The sequence below is a fragment of the Oncorhynchus keta genome, chromosome 21 (genome assembly GCF_023373465.1).
Source record: "Oncorhynchus keta strain PuntledgeMale-10-30-2019 chromosome 21, Oket_V2, whole genome shotgun sequence".
Lineage (NCBI taxonomy): Eukaryota > Metazoa > Chordata > Actinopteri > Salmoniformes > Salmonidae > Oncorhynchus > Oncorhynchus keta.
The window spans coordinates 17,394,553-17,405,046 of NC_068441.1; the positions used below are offsets into that span (position 1 = coordinate 17,394,553).

General features: G+C 41.5%; 1 protein-coding gene and 1 long non-coding RNA gene across 2 annotated transcripts in view; one reads left to right on the forward strand and one right to left on the reverse strand.

The window, feature by feature from the left end:
* LOC118400206 (uncharacterized) overlaps positions 1 to 9,868 on the forward strand; it is a 28,923-nt gene extending 19,055 nt beyond the window's left edge. The window contains exon 3 of the long non-coding RNA XR_004828980.2: positions 6,154 to 9,868. This is a non-coding gene — a long non-coding RNA (uncharacterized LOC118400206). The remainder of the gene's footprint in view (positions 1 to 6,153) is intronic.
* LOC118400201 (endothelin-converting enzyme 1-like) overlaps positions 1 to 10,494 on the reverse strand; it is a 30,017-nt gene that overhangs the window by 18,184 nt on the left and 1,339 nt on the right. The window lies entirely within an intron of this gene.

A 10,494-nucleotide genomic window follows, 5' to 3' on the forward strand; every position in this document is an offset into this window, starting at 1 on the left:
CTTTAGCTATTGGGAAGAGGGTTCCAGAGAATTCGGACCCGCAGTCACTCCAAAAATAATATCAGTTTCACAAGGATTAATGTCTATGGTAAATGAGATCATATGGTTATGTGGTTTTGGCTCACGACTGACAACATTGGCCTCTTGTACATTTGGCGTAAACATAGCTATCCTTGGATTGCTAAATGACATAGAAGATTATCCTCTCCTTCTATTAAATTATTTTCCTGACTGGCAAGTGAGTAACAGATCTCATTCAATCTCCTCATGAGGGAGAGAAATTTGAAAATATCTTTAAGATATTTGGAGTTTGGTAACACTGTGATATTTTTTAACTTACAGAAGGCAAATAATTTCAGCAAAAATAAATATAAATGTTGATATTAGTTGGCAGGGGTCTTTACTTCTGTTGAGATAATGGGCATCATGCCAACCCAGAGATGGAGCCAGTAGGCCGCCTATCTATGATAGATATACAGGTGCATTATCAGTACCTGATTAGGATGTCGGACATGACTTACTACCGGAGTAAATGATTATGCTAGCCCCTTATCTAACTCTCTAATGTGAGACATTCACATACACCAACAAATACTTGGGTACTATGACCACTCCAAAGGAAGTGATGCTACAATGTGATGCAAGTGACAAAGGTCTAGGGGCAGAGCCCCTGCAGAAGGGGCAGCCCATTGCATTTGCTTCAAGCACATTGACACCCATAGAGGAGGGATATGCCCAAATTGAAAACAAGTGTCTAGCCATTGTGTTCGCTTGTGACGGTGCACGCTGACCACAAGCCACTGGAGGTTATCTTCTGTCTGCCTCAAAGCGACTACAAAGGATGATGGTAAAGCTTCAGCGTTATCAATTAGAGGTCGTTTACAAAAAGGAATAGAGCTCCACATTGCAGATTTCTTGACCAGGCCAGCACTACTAACAACTAGTCACCTGCAATATCGGACAAATGAGACTGTATGCTCTACAAGTTGAGTTTGAAGATGTTTTGTCCAGTAGCATGGTTTACATTTCCCTGCCAACATGGCATGCTATCAAAGCTCATTCAGCTGAGGGTAAGACACCTCGAAGGCTGCAGTCTTTTATCCTAAGAGGCTGGCCAGACACAAGGAAGGGTACTGGTTAGGGACGTACAGAGACGAGCTCACAGTGCAGGAAGAGGCCGTCTACCAAGGCGACAGGGTCGTTGTGCCAGAAACTCTATGCCCCTCTCTCATATCCATGTAGGGCAGTCAGGGGTAGAAAAGCCTCAGGAAATCCAGAGACTCATTATTCTGGCCCAAGAAAGGTCAAACTTTGTGGCCACGTGCAGCATATGCAATGCTAATTTGTATTTTCCTTTATTTAACTAGGCAAGTCAGTTAAGAACAAATTCTTATTTTCAATGACGGCCTATGAACAGTGGGTTAACTGCCTGTTCAGGGGCAGAACGACAGATTTGTACCTTGTCAGCTCGGGGATTTGAACTTGCAACCTTCCGGTTACTACTACAACGGTCTAGCCACTAGACTACCCTGCCGACCCAATCTACCCAAGCAGCAAAAGGATACGCTGCGGCCACATAACATACCAGCACGCCCTTGGCCTAAAGTGAGAATGGATCTGTTCACAGTCAAAAATGTACATTTTGTTATTATAGTGGACTACTATTCAGATTTTTGGGAGGTGGAGAAAGTGGTTGACACAACAGCGGCTTTTATCAACGCCTGTTGTAAGTAGCAGTTCAGCAGATATGGCATACCTGACAGTGGTGTAGTTACAGATAATGTCCCCCAGTTCACGAGTCAAGACTTTGTTAGTGAAAGCCTGGGAATTCCATCATGTGACCTCTTCAACCTACCACAGTCAGAGTAATGGGAAAGCTGAGTCAGCTGTGAAAATAGAAAGGCTTTCATCACAAAGGCTATGCAGGACGGCAAAGATGTGAAGCAAGCTATTTTGGCATAGAGAAATACTTCCACCGAAGCGTTCAGTAGCAGTCCTGCACAGGGTTTAATGTCTAGACGCACTTGCTCTCTGCTGCAAACAGCTCCCAAGCTCCTCACACCAAACGTCATTAGGGATGTGCAGGCACACGTGTGCACATCAGGAGACGTCAAATCAGTACTATGACCAACATGCTAAAAATATGCCTGTAATAAAAAAAAGGCAAAGCTGCTAGAGTGCTCCTGTCACCTCAAGCAATGGATGCCACATGGAGTCTTGGCACATGCATAAGGCACATCAGTGCAACGTCCTATGAAGTAGAAGTAAAGGGCCGAAAGTATTGAAGGAACTGGGTGGACTGTGAATATCCTCTGGATGGTGTGGGCAGGACTAATTGTGAGGAGACTATGGAGATCCCACCAGGCCCGTCATCTCTGTCAACCTTGCCTTCACAACGTTAGGAGGATGTGGATGAGGAAGGAGAGGCCCTGGGGCTCCCAGAGGTGCCCCAACATGCCAGAGCACTACACTAGGACAAGGGCTAACATAAGACGGCACCTTTTTGGTTCCAGGTAGAACCCTTTTGGGTTTCATGTAGAACCCTCTGTAGTAAGGAACCAATAATGGTTCTTCAAAGGGTTCTCCTATGGGGACAGCCGAAAAAGCATTTAAAGTTCTAAATAGCACCTTTCTTTCGAAGAGTGTACAGGGAATGTCCCAGTTACATTACAAATGGTCCTTTTGTTCGATAAATTCCTTCTTTATATCCATAAAATCTCAGTTTAACTGGCGCGCTTCAGTCAATAATCTACTCGATTTCCCTCCTTCAAAATGCATAGAAAATTAATCCCAAATGTTACCAATAAACTTATCCAAACAAGTCAATCAACGTTTATAATCAAACCTTAGGCACCCTAATACGCAAATAAACAACAAAATATAAGACGGAGAATTGTTATCGTCTTTACCGGAGATAAACAAAAATAACGCGCTCTCTCGGCCATGCGCTTGGAAACACTACAGCGAAAATGGGAGCCTCTTAGAAAAACTACAACTTCTCCCTCATTTTTCCAAAAACCAGCCTGAAACTCTTTCTAAAGACTGTTGACATCTAGTGGAAGCCCTAGGAACTGCAATCGGGGACGATTTCGCCCTATTATAAAAGTGCCAGGCATTGAAATCAGTGGTATGCTGATTTTTATTTTATTTTTATGGTTTGTCCTCAGGGTTTCGCCTGCCATTTCAGTTCTGTTATACTTGCAGACATTACTTTAACGGTTTTAGACACTTTAAAGTGTTTTCTATCCAAATCTACCAATTATGTGCATATCCTAGCTTCTGGGCCTGAGTAGCAGGCAGTTTACTTTGGGCACACATTTCATCCGTATGTCAAAATACCGCCCCCTATCCTAAAGAAGTTAAGAAATGGACTAGAGGCCGACGGATTAATCGGAATGGCCGGTTAATTAGGGCCGGTTTCAAGTTTTCATAACAATCGGAAATCTGTGTTTCTGGACAGCAATTTAGCCATTTTTTAAATTTAATGAGGCAAGTCAGTTAAGAACACATTCTTATTTTCAATGACGGTGGGTTAACTGCCTTGTTCAGGGGCAGAATGACAGATTTTTACCTTGTCAGCTCGGGGATTCAATCTTGCAACCTTACGGTTACTAGTCCAGCGCTCTAACTACCTGCCTCACGAGGAGCCTGCCTGTTACGCGAATGCAGTAAGAAGCCAAGGTAAGTTGCTAGCTAGCATTAAACTTATCTTATAAAAAACAATCAATCAATCATAATCACTAGTTATAACTACACATGGTTGATGATATTACTAGTTTATCTAGTGTGTCCTGCGTTGCATATAATCGATGCGGTAATGCATTCGCGAAAAAGGACTGTCGTTGCTCCAACGTGTACCTAACCATAAACATCAATGCCTTTCTTAAAATCAATACACAGACGTATATATTTTTAAAACTGCATATTTAGCTAAAAGAAAGGTTAGCAGGCAATATTAACCAGGTGAAATTGTGTCACTTCTCTTGCGTTCATTGCACGCAGAGTCAGGGTATATGCAACAGTTTTGGCAGCCTGGCTAATTGCGAACTAATTTGCCAGAATTTTACGTAATTATGACATAACATTGAAGGTTGTGCAATGTAACAGCAATATTTAGACTTATGGATGCCACCCGTTAGATAAAATACGTAACGGTTCCGTATTTCACTGAAATAATAAACGTTTTGTTTTCAAAATGATAGTTTCCGGATTTGACCATATTAATGACCTAAGGCTCGTATTTCTGTGTGTTATTATGTTATAATTAAGTCTATGATTTGATAGAGCAGTCTGACTGAGTGGTGGTAGGCAGCAGCAGGCTCGTAAGCATTCAGTCAAACAGCACTTTTGTGCGTTTTGCCAGCAGCTCTTCGCAATGCTTCAAGCATTGCGCTGTTCATGCCTTCTAGCCTATCAACTCCCGAGATTAGGCTGGTGTAACTGATGTGTAATGGCTAGCTAGTTAGCGGGGTGCGCGCTAATGGCGTTTCAAACGTCACTTGCTCTGAGACTTGGTGTCACGACTTCCGCCAAAGTTGGCTCTCCTGCCTGTTCGGGCGGTGCTTGGCGGTCGATGTCCTACTAGCCGCTACCGATCCCTTTTTCGTTTGTCTGTTGGTTTTGTCTTATTAGTTTCACCTGTGTGTATTTTGATTTAATTAGCTTCCCTATATGTAGTAGTTTGACCCGCCCTTGTTTTGTGCGGGATTGTCTTTATGTTACGTGTGTGCATGTTAGGTAGTGATGTATTTTCTTTTCTTTACTTGACACCCTGTGGTTTTGGGTTGTCTTGTATAGTGTCCTGCGCCCTGTATTGTGTTGGTCTTATTATTTTGGTGTGCAAGAGTAAAGCACTTTACTCAGTTACTCTCTCTCTCTCTGTGTCTGATTCCTGCACCCACCTAGTCCCGTGTGACAGTTGTTCCCCTTGCTCTGCAAGGGCCGTGGCTTTTGTGGAGCGATGGGTAAACGCTGCTTCGAGGGTGACTGTTGTCGATGTGTTCCTGGTTCGAGCCCAGGTAGGGGCGAGGAGAGGGACGGAAGCTATACTGTTACACTGGCAATACTAAAGTGCCTATAAGAACATCCAATAGTCAAAGGTATATGAAATACAAATAGTATAGAGAGAAATATTCCTATAATTCCTATAATAACTACAACCTAAAACTTCTTACCTGGGAATATTGAAGACTCATGTTAAAAGGAACCACCAGCTTTAATATGTTCTCATGTTCTGAGCAAGGAACTTAAACGTTAGCTTTTTTTCATGGCACATATTGCACTTTTACTTCTTCTCCAAAACTTTGTTTTTGCATTATTTAAACCAAATTGAACATGTTTCATTATTTATTTGAGGCTAAATTGATTTCATTTATGTATTATATTAAGTTAAAATAAGTGTTCATTCAGTATTGTTGTAATTGTCATTATTACAAATAACATTTTTAAAAATTGGCCGATTAATCGGTATCGGCCTTTTTTGGTCCTCCAATAATTTGTATCGGCATCGAAAAATCATATTCGGTCGACCTCTAAAATGGACAATGAACTGATGTTTGTTAATTATAAAAAATAAAGATGATAATAATGTTGTAAATAGGTATATTCATAAGGGCTGGTGTTAAAATTGTATGAAGTCTCAAGTTAATTCTATATGAAAAGGAGGATGTTGAGATAATGGGCCAACCCAGAGATGGTACTAGTAGGCCGCCTATCAATGATAGATATACAAGTGCATTATCAGTACCTGATTAGGATGTCACGACCTGTAACATGACTTACTACCAGAGTAAATGATTATGATAGCACCTTATATAACTTTGCGACGTGAGTCATTCACGTACACTTTTTAACAACTTCAACATTATTGTGTTTTGGTGTATTTTTTTACACCTTTTAAGCAAAGCCTTTGCTTATTTCTAATTTTAGGATGGAAATTGGTTGAAAGATTGAAGTGCCTTCATTTAAAAAAAACATAGACTCTTAGCTTTCATTTGACACCAAATCGTATGTGCTCCTATGAACTTCACGTTAGTGCTCATGTGGCCCTTGACATCTCATTAATCTCCACCCGGCACAGCCAGAAGAGGACTGGCCACCCCACATGTGCTCTCTCTAATTCTCTCTTTCTCTCTTTCTTTCTCTCTCTCGGAGGACCTGAGCCCTAGGACCATGCCCCAGGACTACCTGACATGATGACTCCGTGCTGTCCCCAGTCCACCTGGCCGTGCTGCTGCTCCAGTTTCAACTGTTCTGCCTTATTATTATTCGACCATGCTGGTCATTTATGAACATTTGAACATCTTGGCCATGTTCTGTTATAATCTCCACCCGGCACAGCCAGAAGAGGACTAGCCAACCCACATAGCCTGGTTCCTCTCTTGGTTTCTTCCTAGGTTTTGGCCTTTTCTAGGGAGTTTTTTCTAGCCACCGTGCTTCTACACCTCCATTGCTTGCTGTTTGGGGTTTTAGGCTGGGTTTCTGTACAGCACTTTGAGATATCAGCTGATGTACGAAGGGCTATATAAATACATTTGATTTGATTTGATTTGACATGGACATTTCCAGCACTAGATACTGCCCCCCAGGAGTCAAACAAATGTTAACCCTTTAGTATAACCTAGGGAGAAGAGCTGTAGCTAGGAAGACATTCCAAAGATTCCAACTTTAGGCACTCAAACAGATACAAACACAGCCATGTAAAAATGTGTTCAAGGTGATTAGACACAGTAGTCACAGCTAGCCTACAACACAAACCAGTCCAAAATATCACATAGGCCCAACACAAGGTCTAATGTTTTACTACCCCGGGCTGCTTGAAGGACATAGATAAAGACAGACTGCACGGCTGAACACTGCAGCTCATGACCTGTGACGTCAAACAGGCCCTGGTGTTAAATGTCTTCCCCTGCATGCTTCCTGTGGAGAAAACACCCTGATACTGTGAGGTGGCGGGTAAAAACAGCTGTATCCAGGCCAATATAAGCATAAGACTAACACAAGATAAACATACAAAAACTAAAGGCTTACCCTTCTTAGCCTGGAGCATTAATTTATTAAGACTCTGAGAGGTTCTGCAAATTCTGACACCCAGGTGGATCCTCTCATACACTGTTCTCTCTCTATAGGCATACACAACGTCCATTATCATCATATAAATACCACATTAATTACTCCAATGACATGTTTTATATCCAAGTAATTCATAAAAAACTATGATGAAACTATTAGGACAGTTTGTTAATGCAAGTGTTAATAAAGCAATGTTTGTAGAGTTACTTATACCTTTATACTACTTCAACCCCACCCATCCCATCCATAAACCAGCACCAAACACTTAATAATGTCATTCGCACATCCTTGTCAAAGGACACTATGAACTTGGTGTCCCTCCTGAGGTGCTGACTTGCTGCACCCTCGACAACTACTGTGATTATTATTTGACCATACTGGTCATTTATGAACATTTGAACATCTTGGCTATGTTCTGTTATAATCTCCACCCGGCACAGCCAGAAGAGGACTGGCCATCCCTCATAGCCTGGTTCCTCTCTAGGTTTCTTCCTAGGTTTTGGCCTTTCTAGGGAGTTTTTCCTAGCCACCATGCTTCTACACCTGCATTGCTTGCTGTTTGGGGTTTTAGGCTGGGTTTCTGTACAGCACTTTGAGATATCAGCTGATGAAAGAAGGGCTATATAAATACATTTGATTTGATTTGATCCATGATCTTCATTACGTAACCCTTATACAGTCATGTTACAATGCTGCAGTTGATCATTCTGTATCTGATATGATGTCTGTCAGTGACATTACCAGAAACACAAAAAAACGTCCCTAAAAAAAAACAGTAAAGACTACTGCACAATGAATGGGAGGCACCTTGTAGGCTAACGTCCAGGTGTAACATGAGAATACCTTTGGAGAATATGTTATCTGCATGATGTGGGATTTACAGCTCAGGTAGGCCTAGATAACATTAGATTACCTGTGTCTGCTGCTGCATGTGGCCTAATATTGACTTCCAAGAAACTCTCAAGCTCACCTCTGGGCCCTAGGTAGGCTAATGAATAACCACTAATCAAACAAGGATGACAACAACAAGTGACAACCCAATTATGGATTCAAATGTTTATTTTTCCTTTTTCAATGAAAAAGTGTGTTCAATAGTGTTTTCAAACCATCTTTGCTGTAGTAGTAGGCTATACAGTATCTGCCAACATGATCATAAGGCAAACACTTTTATTTAAGTCAGTGAGTAGGCTTGACTAAAATTCAGGGATGACTTGTTTTGGTAATGCAGAAACCAGTTCCCGCTGGGAGTTATGCAAAACACACTAGGGTGACCACATGTCCCTGACGGTGGCCTTTTCTTCCGCAACCAAAGTATCATGTCCTGCATTTTATCAACAAATTCAAACACCACTAATTTGGAAAGAAAAAAGGTTGGTTCCTCCTGTATTTCATTCACACATTCCAACCTGTCTTTTGCAGTCATGTTGCGTTTATGAAAAGATGTAGGCCTATATCATCAGGATGTGGCACTGATGTTAAACACTTCTCCAATCGTTGTTGAGATCTGATATTCTGAGCAAGACAAGCATAGCAATGTCATAGGCCTATCGTCAACCAATCACATTTCCCAAATCCTTTCGGGAAAATACCAGCTAAACTTTGAGAGGACAGTTAGGCCTAGCTACTTACAAAGCTGGTTTGTGACGAAGAGCTACAAAAGTCAGTAAATAGCCATATTAGACTGAAAGGCTTGGGAGGTTCTCCATGCTCATTACTTGCTCATTCAACATATTTGCTGTTACTTTACTCAATCCTGTTTTAAAAGTCTCAATCCCTGGGATCAACTAGAACTGTTTCCTTGGCCACATATTCCTAGATCTTCATAAAACAGCTGCACATGTGGTCTCTCGTTTCTGCATCACAAACTTTTGCGCGAGGGAAGAGTAGGCTAGGTGCAATACAATGATACTGAACAAAAATATAAACGCAACATGCAACATTTTCAAGGATTTTACTGGGTTACAGTTTATATAAGGAAATCAGTCAATTGAAATAAATAAATTAGGCCCTAATCTATGAATTTCACATAACTGGGCAGGGGTGAAGCCATGAGGGGGCTTGGAGGGCATAGGCCCACCCACTGGGGAGCCAGGACCAGCCAATCAGAATGAGTTTTTCCCCACATAAATACTCCTCTGCACTACCCCCATCAGAATAACCCGCAGGTGAAGAAGCTGGATGTGGAGGTCCTGGAATGGCGTGGTTACACGTGGTCTGCTGTTATGAGGCCGGTTGGCAACTGCTCTGGTGGACATTCCTGCAGGCAGAATGCCAATTGCATGCACCCTCAAAACTTGAGACATCTTTGGCATTGCTTACAAAACTGCACATTTTAAAGTGACCTTTTATTGTCCCCAGCACACGGTGCACCTGTGTAATGATCATGCTGTTTAATCAACTTCTTGACAAGCCAAACCTATCAGGTGAATGGATTATCTAGGCAAAGGAGAAATGCTGTCACGTCCTGACCTTAGTTCCTTCTGTATGTCTCTGTTTTAGGTTGGTCAGGGCGTGAGTTGGGGTGGGCATTCTATGTTTTATTCTATGTTGTATGTCTAGGTGTTGTGCTTCTATGTTTAGGCCTGGTATGGTTCCCAATCAGAGGCAGCTGGTTATCGTTGTCTCTGATTGAGAACAATACTTAGGCAGCCTGTTTTCCCACTATAGGTGTGGGTAGTTATTTTCTGTTTAATGTGTTGTTTCACCTGACAGGAGTGTTTCGGTTTCGTTCGTTCACGTTGTTGTTTTTGTATTTTTCAGTGTTCTATTAAAATAATTATGAACACGTACCACGCTGCACCTTGGTCCTCACCTTCTTCCACCTACGACAATCATTACAAATGCTCACTAACATGGATATAAACACATTTGTACACAACATTTGAGTGAAATAAGCTTTTTGTGCTCATGGAAAATGTCTGTGATGTTTTTATTTCAGCTCATGAAACATGGGACCAACACTTTACATGTTGCGTTTATATTTTAGTTCAGAGTAGCTTGTTCAGGAAGCGGGAGCTGTATGGTGCTCATTTAGTAAAGTTAGACGAAAGCTGAAGCAATGTCTTGGAAGATCACATACTGATGAATTAGTATTCTACATAACAGAACCAAATATACCTATAATAGCAAAGGATTATTACAAAGATTGGACCAGCCAGAGCCAAGAGGTTGTTAACTTCTACATAACCATTAGGCCTAGTAGCATGGCACTCAGGCTAACTTTCACAAATTTCCTGGGGAACTGTGAAAATGAGGGCATTATAATAATTATAATCCCATTGATCCTATTAGGCACTTGTTTACTTCAGAAGCTTATTGTAGTTGTATTTTCTTTGATCTCCATACGTTAAGTGATTGCGCTACATGTTAAAACCGTAACGAAATACCCAGTCAACAATTCAAGTTCCTTAATCCTTCAACACT